The sequence below is a fragment of the Epinephelus moara genome, chromosome 7 (genome assembly GCF_006386435.1).
Source record: "Epinephelus moara isolate mb chromosome 7, YSFRI_EMoa_1.0, whole genome shotgun sequence".
In the NCBI taxonomy this organism is placed as follows: Eukaryota; Metazoa; Chordata; class Actinopteri; order Perciformes; family Serranidae; genus Epinephelus; species Epinephelus moara.
The window spans coordinates 24004226-24012464 of NC_065512.1; positions in this window are offsets into that span (position 1 = coordinate 24004226).

Here is an 8239-nt window from a genome sequence, read left to right on the forward strand (position 1 = left end):
CTACCCCCCCCCCCCCCCTCCACTGAACATCCACCCCATTTTTCTTTAATTGATCACTCTGCCACGTTTTGAATCAAGGCCCAAACCTGAAGAAAAATCAACATCGACCTGTTTTGGAAGACGGGTTAAAACACAAAAGAGACGTCAATGAAATGTTTGTAGAGGAAGTTCTTCAACTCCCACCTTCATCTGATCAATTTAAAACTGTACATGAGCAATAAAGGTGCTTTTTTTGTAGAGATTGGGGAACTTACTGCGCTTTAGTCAAAGGGCAACTTTAGTTTAATTAGGTACTTGGATGACTTTTAGGGGTATGAGTTCCTCTTTTTGGCCACTTACTTTGACTCTGAAGTCCGTCGCATAAGAAGTTAACTCAACATATTTTTGTTGACTTGACAAACTAAATTTAAATTCAGTTGTATCAATTATGTTTGAGGAAATAACTGCCTTTAAAAGATCGAGTGTGTAGGATTTAGGGGAATGTATTGGCAGAACTGCGATATAAATTATATCTTCCATGGAAGCTGCCATATTCTCCTACAGTAGCCCAGAACGGACTAACCAAACACTGGCTCTAGATAGGGCGATACGGTCACCATGGTTCTTCTACACGCTTGGCACATGGGAGAGGTTTCAGTTGGTTGCAATTTGCAAACCTTACTGCTAGATGCCACTTAATACTACACGCTGACTTCTCTTGGCTTTAAGGGAAAGTAATATCCCTTGGACATTTCCGTAAACCCATTTACTGCAGTGTCTCAATATGTCATCCATTATTCCACAGGCCTCTTCTTCATACAGTATCACCTCCCCCTGTCCAGCTCCTCTTCTCATTCCTCTCCCCATGTCGTGCCTGCTGCGAGCCTTCGATTCAGCTGTCCAAGGGGTCTGGTTTCAGCTGCTGGAAAGGGCGGTGGCCTTCTGTGAGTGTGCATGTGTTAGTGTGTGTGTGTGTGTGTGTGTGTGTGTTTGGATGGATGCATGATTGAGTGAGTGAGTGAGTGAGTGAGTGAGTCAGTCTCTGCAGTTGTTAGAGAGAGAGCATAGGCTTTTTTCATGAACACTATCAGTATACCACAGCCAGAGGAAAGATAATCCACCAGGGTGCAACAGACTATATGTCAATAGACCAAAATAGATCACATCCCATTTTAAGTCCGTTTTAAATAGCCTGACATGTTTGAAATAGCCAAGGCTGGAATTAAGTGTATGCAAATTTAATGGTGCTAAAGACACCAGATCATAAAAGCACATACCTATTTCTCTGAAGATATACGGCCTTGTTTTTATCGACACTTTTATGACAGTTTTTAAAACCTTAAACTCTATTAATTGAATCCCATCAGCCACGTAAAACTGATGCCAAACAATAGGATTTGTCTTATATAATGTGTGAGTTACTACCCTGCCAGTAGCTATAGAGTTACAATGGAGTTATGTGTTTACCCTTGGTTACATAAGTAGCAGTACAGTTTGACTGATAGAGCTGCTGCCGGGAAGGTCAAACACACACACACACTCCATTTTGTCATAAGTGCTGTCCACTCTACTCACGCACACCATGAGAGGGGGGACAAATCTGTGCACATCAGCCATGCACTGTCTGGTTAAATGCAGCGTTTAAAGATTGTAGCAGTTTGCATGGATGTTCATCATGCTATAAGTTCACATGGGGACTCACCATTGGAAGGCAAAATTCAGTCCTTACAAAGTTGGCAACCAATTTTTTATTAAATTTGAATCACTAAATTATTAAAGATGTTATAGTTTTGTCTGGTTACACATTCAGCAGACGTGCAGCATCCTTAGCATTGTGTTCTGTCTAATATTTTGTCTCGGCTCGTCTGTTTTTGTCTCTTAACTCACTTATTTTGCTAAATGTTTCACTTGATTTGCTTGTAAGTTGCTTACCCCATCTGGTGCTTGGCAGCTAACATACAGTGGGTTAATTGGAGATTGTTTGGTGACAATGGCTGTCTGCTGCTGGAAACAAGGCTGAGCAGCCTAAACTCAGCCCTAATAGGAAACGTGGGGCCCATAACACCAAATCAATTATCTAAAATAGGCTATAAAGCTCCATAGAGTTGTGCAACTGGGTTTGGGTTTTGGGTTAAGCAGGCAGTAAGGTTAAGGTAACCCTCTAAAAAATGAATGCATAAGAAAGTATGGGGTCCTCAGCAGATCATAGAACTATAGGTTGTGTGTGTTTGTGTGTGTGACAGAAAGAGACAGAGAGTATCTGAATGAAGGATGCTGGTCTATAACAGACAGTCATCGCTCATGTCAGACACCCACAGAGCTGTACAGCTGAAAGCAAGCCCAGGCTCGTGAGGCATCTCTACCCTACCCTGTGTCATAGGACACTGCTGTGTGTGAGTGTGTCAGTGTTAGTGGTAATGATAATGATAATGATGATGGAGCATCTCCTGTAAGATGTTAAACATTCCTCTGAGAGCTGAATAGAGGCATAACATTTATTACACTCGACACACTAGTCAAGTTATCCACGCAAAGGCCCTGCTCACTTGCTCAGGTGTTTTTAATTAATCTTGCTGATTGCATCTCAAGGCTGCTGTCACGAAACTCAAATGGACCAATGGGAATTATAACAGCTGAGTTGTCCCGCCCAACAGGTGCAACAAAACTAATAGCAGAGTAAAGGAAATGTCAATCAAGCCTAGGGTGTGCATGCCCACAGTTGTGAGAGAAGGACAAATGAAGCAACACCAGTGAAAACATCTGTTTGATTGGACCATTGGCCAGAGGTTTTGATTAAGGCCTTAGTCCACACACAAACTGCATTTTAGGTCACTGAAAACAAACCTCTTGTAAAACTTCTTCCAAGGTGAAGAAAGACACAAACAAGTGTGGACGGTTTTCTCCTTCGTAAAGCGTTATAAATGAGGTGCAGTCTTTGGGCAATGGCAGACATGACCAAAATAGTGCTGGCTCTAACCTTGCTAACAGGACTTTTTAACATGTTTACACATAAATGTAGTTACTCTTCCTCTGAGGGTCACTGCAGGCCAGGGGTCAGTGCTCCAGGTAACCTTCTGATAATAGCTTTTTTCCAGGCATCTGATTGGCCAAAAGTTCCTCGTCCTTGTGTGGCTTTAGGGTTACGGTTAAATTGGCGCCTGTTGGTTGGTCATGCTCTGTACAGTGCTTCAACTGAGTTCTTGCTATTTAATTTGGATTGAGATTTTTTCACAACAGTGCTTGTGTGGACAGGACTTTTTTTTTTTGTTGTTGGAAGGAAAAGGACGTTTTTACAAATCCCTCTGTATGCATGGACTAGTCTGGAGTGTTTTCACACATCCTCTGCCTTTTCTAGTCTCATACTATCCAAACAACAGGTTTATGACCTATGACAAATCAGCTCTTTTAGCAGAATCTGCTGTCACAGTCAATTTGACTTTGTAACCCTAGAATGAGTCAGTCAATGAGTCTGCCACTGAGGCATTCAAATGTGATAGGAATAACAGTCAAGACGTCTTAGATTAAGAACACATATTACATATCAAAATGTTCAGCTACACTGGCCTACGCAGCAAATCACTTGCACTTAGGAGAAGCTTTCCGGCATGTGTCATGCACACTCAGACACACATCCCTACACACAGCCACACAAGCTTTTGTGAGGTTTGTTTAAACTCATCGTAAAAAGGGAATACAGAGGGATAGGCAAAGCAAAAAAGATGCAAGCGGGCATGAAATGATGAAAGTTTGCTTTAGGTGGTGTAAATTGTGCATCTGTGTGAGCTGGAAATGTTTCGCAGTTACTTGAGCAAATCATTCGTGTTTATCCTGAAGACTTCAAAGTGTATTTACAGAGATTACAACAGTGTATATGTATGAGTGCTAATGTGTGTATGTGTTCTGTGTGGGTGTGGAGTTCGGGAAAGGGGAACAGGGAGTTCGTGTGTGGTCGTGCATGTGTATGCGTTTCACAGAACTGTGTGTGTGTGTGTGTGTGTGTGTGTGTGTGTGTGTGTGTGTGTGTGTGTGTGTCAGCTGCTGGTGGTGTCAGCTCTATTTTTAGCTTTCTCGTTTGAACTCTGTTGTCCAGCCACTTTCCCAAAGGATCATAGGATTGAAGACAGAGTCAGACAAGTCCATAAAATAAGAATAATGACGTTGCCTTTGCTGACATGCCCTAAGACAAATATAACTGGTGACAATCAAACTCTGATATCAAATATCACATGAATGTAAAAATCTGGTGTCTAAAGTGCTACTGGAGGAATTTTAGAATCAGAATAAAAAACTGCTCGGATGTACTTTAATTTTGCCTCATGTACATGTTTTGAAGTGAACCTCACTGACCTGATGCCACTGTCCCATAACAATGTTGATGATGATGTACAACTGTATGTTACTAATGCTCGGATAGTCTTTCTGTCCTTCGTGTCTCTGGGAATATATCAGACACCAGGCTTCCTTCCAGAACCATGACTTTGCTTGTTCCAGTGCCAAAGGCCCACGTGGTGTGGGTCAGATCCCTGAATAGACAAGGGCTCAGTTTTGGACTTGAAAAAAAGTGGGATGCAGACACTCCACCAACGATTACTTCACTTCTGAAGGTTTCAGGTACACGTTTTAGAGTCATCATGTCCTAGAAATGATGTGGGGGGTTTTCCACTGTCACTGATGATGTAAAATGACTTGATATAAGCATGATGTGACTTATCCGCTGATGCGACTGGAGCAGTCATCCCGGAGTTTCCCAGTTAAAGACCACATCATCCTAGCTACCGACACAGCCACCTACGAGTTGCCTAACAACCCCAGACACAGGAGCAATCCCTGACCTGTAGCCTAGGAAAAAAACGCTCTTAAATTAGCATTCACATTCCGGCATGGCTGCGAAAATAGTCGGACACTCGCATGCACCAAGTCTGAGAATATCAACAGTACATAGCAGCCAAACTCTAATCAGCCATACCACAGTGTTATTTAGGGAATAATGCAATATTGGAATATATAGATATCATACTTTGCATTAGGAAAGCTGATTAACCCAGTGATGGCATACTCTTCAGATCTCTGTGTGATTGCTTCGTCTGGATTCTAAAAATTCTGATGACCAATTCTGATTTTAATCCAGATTTAAAGCCCACTCATCCTTCTCCTTTTCACAAGATAGAGATATTATCACCGCCTTTTAGTTGTCCAATCTGCAACACCCCCCACACATTTCTCCCACCATCATCATTATTCTTTGTTGTACTAAAATTACATTTATCCAGACATAATTATCAAAGTCCAGTCTATCCAGCCGTCCCAAGGGTGGGGTATGTGGGGTAGGGTGTTGGACCTCTGGTCTGTGGAATGCTGGGGGAGTCAGGAGCCAAGCAGTGTGGATGACATGGTGGTAAAATGGCATGATGGGAAATTGTTTGAGGGTCCTTTTTTAACCACCGGACACGTGAAACTAAGCACACAATCTGTGTTTTAAATACACAGACAACATTACAAAAACAACGATATGACTCTGTGTTGAGATGAGCTAACCGTAATTAACACACTCACAGATGTGCCGTTTATTAGATCGGCAGCTGTGGAATGTGATAACAGTGAGATAGTGAGTATAATGGCGATGGTGAGAAACAGCAGAGCGGAAGACGGTGAAAATCCTATGATGTTTAAACACGATTTAAATAGTGTGTATAGGTGCAGGGTGTCCAGCTGGTTTCATGCTTCATAAACACTGAATGCAAGTTGCCCAGCAACCAACCAAACACGCGTACACACATGCCAATGAGTTGAGCTGTCGCACAAGAGTAACACAAGGACGAACGGATGAAAGTAAAGGAGAGAGGAAGTAAGAGAGGTAGACATAGGCAGTGTGTATGTCTGTCTGTGTATGTGTGTGGTTGCACATCGGTGATTGCATGCAAACGTGTAACATGGAAACCAGAACATCTTTATAGACATCTTTTATGAGGAAACTTGTTCCAGATCTATTTTAGGTCTATCTTAGGAGAGATATGATATGAAAAGCCAGCAACAACACAATGTGCCTGATATAGTGAGCAGCGGGCATCAAATCACACCATGTGATTCATGAGTCAGACCAGATAGGCGACTTCCTGTTTTATCACAGTCCAGTTGCCCCAGACTTCTGTCAGGAAAATAAGCACCGTTTCATGAGAGGACAATGCACAACTTAACATTCAGTACAAGTAAACTTTGAGATGCCTAACCCCATGACATTATCAGACATTCACTGGATGCTGCCCACAGTGTGCCAAGGATAGGATCACTGTGTAAATATCAGGGCCAAAGCCAAGAATCTGGTCTTTCATTAGGCCGTCTGCACATCTGTTAGTTTGCTTAAAGGACGTGATCCTTGGTACATCAACTACTCACCCCATGTTACGACGAGTTTGTGGAGAAAACATTGTTTTCTCTCACACACCACCGGTGAACGAAGAATCCAAAAAACTGAAGAAAATTCTTGATGAACACCATCCGTTAACAAACTCTCACACAACTCATGCAGTATATTCCAAGTCTCATTTATCCAGTCGTATGTTCAGTGCTTCCCAAACAGACAGCACTTTCCAACAGGAAACTTCTCTATGCTCTCCTCAAAACCAGCGTCCACTGACAAATCAGTAATTTTACCTGGTCTACCGCTGCTTTAATCAGTCAGTTTGTTTGCGTTATTGTGTGACTTTGCTGAATCCAAACCCTTTAAAACAGTGGTGCTCAACTGGTGGGTCGTCATCCAAACGTAGGTCACGGGTCCATTTTGAATGGACCACAAGTGACTCACTTTGTAAAAAATGCATTTTAGTTTGAAGGACAATGAATTTCTGGCACAGAGCTGTTATTTTGATTTAGTTCCCTGCTGTAGAGTGAGTGACTACTGGACAGCTACATGACAGAGATGGAAATAGTCATAGTAGTAGTAGCGGCTGTATTTTCGTATCCTCATAAAATCCATAACAGAGTAGAGAACATATCTTACCTCAATAATCAAATAAGGGGTTTACCAGTTGTGCAAATTGCTGAACATTCTCCTACCTGACCAACAGATCGTGTGTAAATGTACACAGACATAAACAGAACATAGATCACCGAAAATATACAAAACTAAAGCACTATATAACTGTGCAACCTGTAACAGCTTAGAGCATGAAACATCTGGACATTGTAGATCGTTCCACCTGTCTCAGTCTCATGCAATAAAACATAATTAACACTCAACTTGGCTTTATCAAACAAGGCTTTACACTCAGCACATAAGTAAACATTTTCATTCATTGTTAGGAATTGTTTTGATGGGTATGAAGTGAGGTACAGCATGGGAGTTCAGTTTGTTTTCTGTTTGTGTTTCATTAACACAAGAGGGAGCAAGAGGACAAGTAGACAGGATGAAATGCTGTGACATTGTTTCCTCAGTGGAAGTCTGACCCCTCTGCAATATACAGTGCTGATCTAATCAGAAGGGATCAATTAAGATAAACGAGTATGGTCGTAGTAGTAGTAGTAGTAGTAGTAGTAGTAGAATTGCATCATCAGTATGGTCATCCTTAAAGTGCTACATTGAGAGACACGTATCTACAATGACAATAGCAATGCTTTTTGAAAAGAATCTGTGCACACCCAAGTTCTCACATTTGTCAGGGCAGTAGGAATATCTAGTGAATTAAATCATATACTGGAAAGTTTTTGATTAAATGTCGTTGCTGTGTAGTTTCCACATAGTGGGTCTTGGTGCACTCTGGTCGTACCTGGACTGAGGTGAACTTAAGAGACAACTCTGCATGTGTAGGGCCTCTGTGGTCCTTTCACAAAGCTTTTGTTCCATCCTTCCTTCCATTCATTTTATGGGAGGAAAACAGTTCAAGTTCATTTTACAAAAATATTAGACTGTGATGAACATTTTTGGTTTCATCACCAAATAAACCCCAAGTCATCAATGTTCATGTCAGATATAGAAAACTACCTCTGAGATAAATCCTAAAGATTTCATCTCAGCTGTCAAACATTTAATTAATTACAAGCCTAAACCACTGTCCTTATTTTTCTTACAGGTCTAGTGTGTAGGATTTAGTGGCATCTAGCAGTGAGGTTACAGCATAGATTTATGATAATACCCAGACACCAGATCCCAAGATGCCGCCTATTCATTTCAATTGAGCTGGAGTTGAAAGTTTCTAGCCTCTAGGTTTACTTCAGTGATATGTGGCCCACTGAGTATACACAGTAGTGTTTCTCCTGCTGGCCA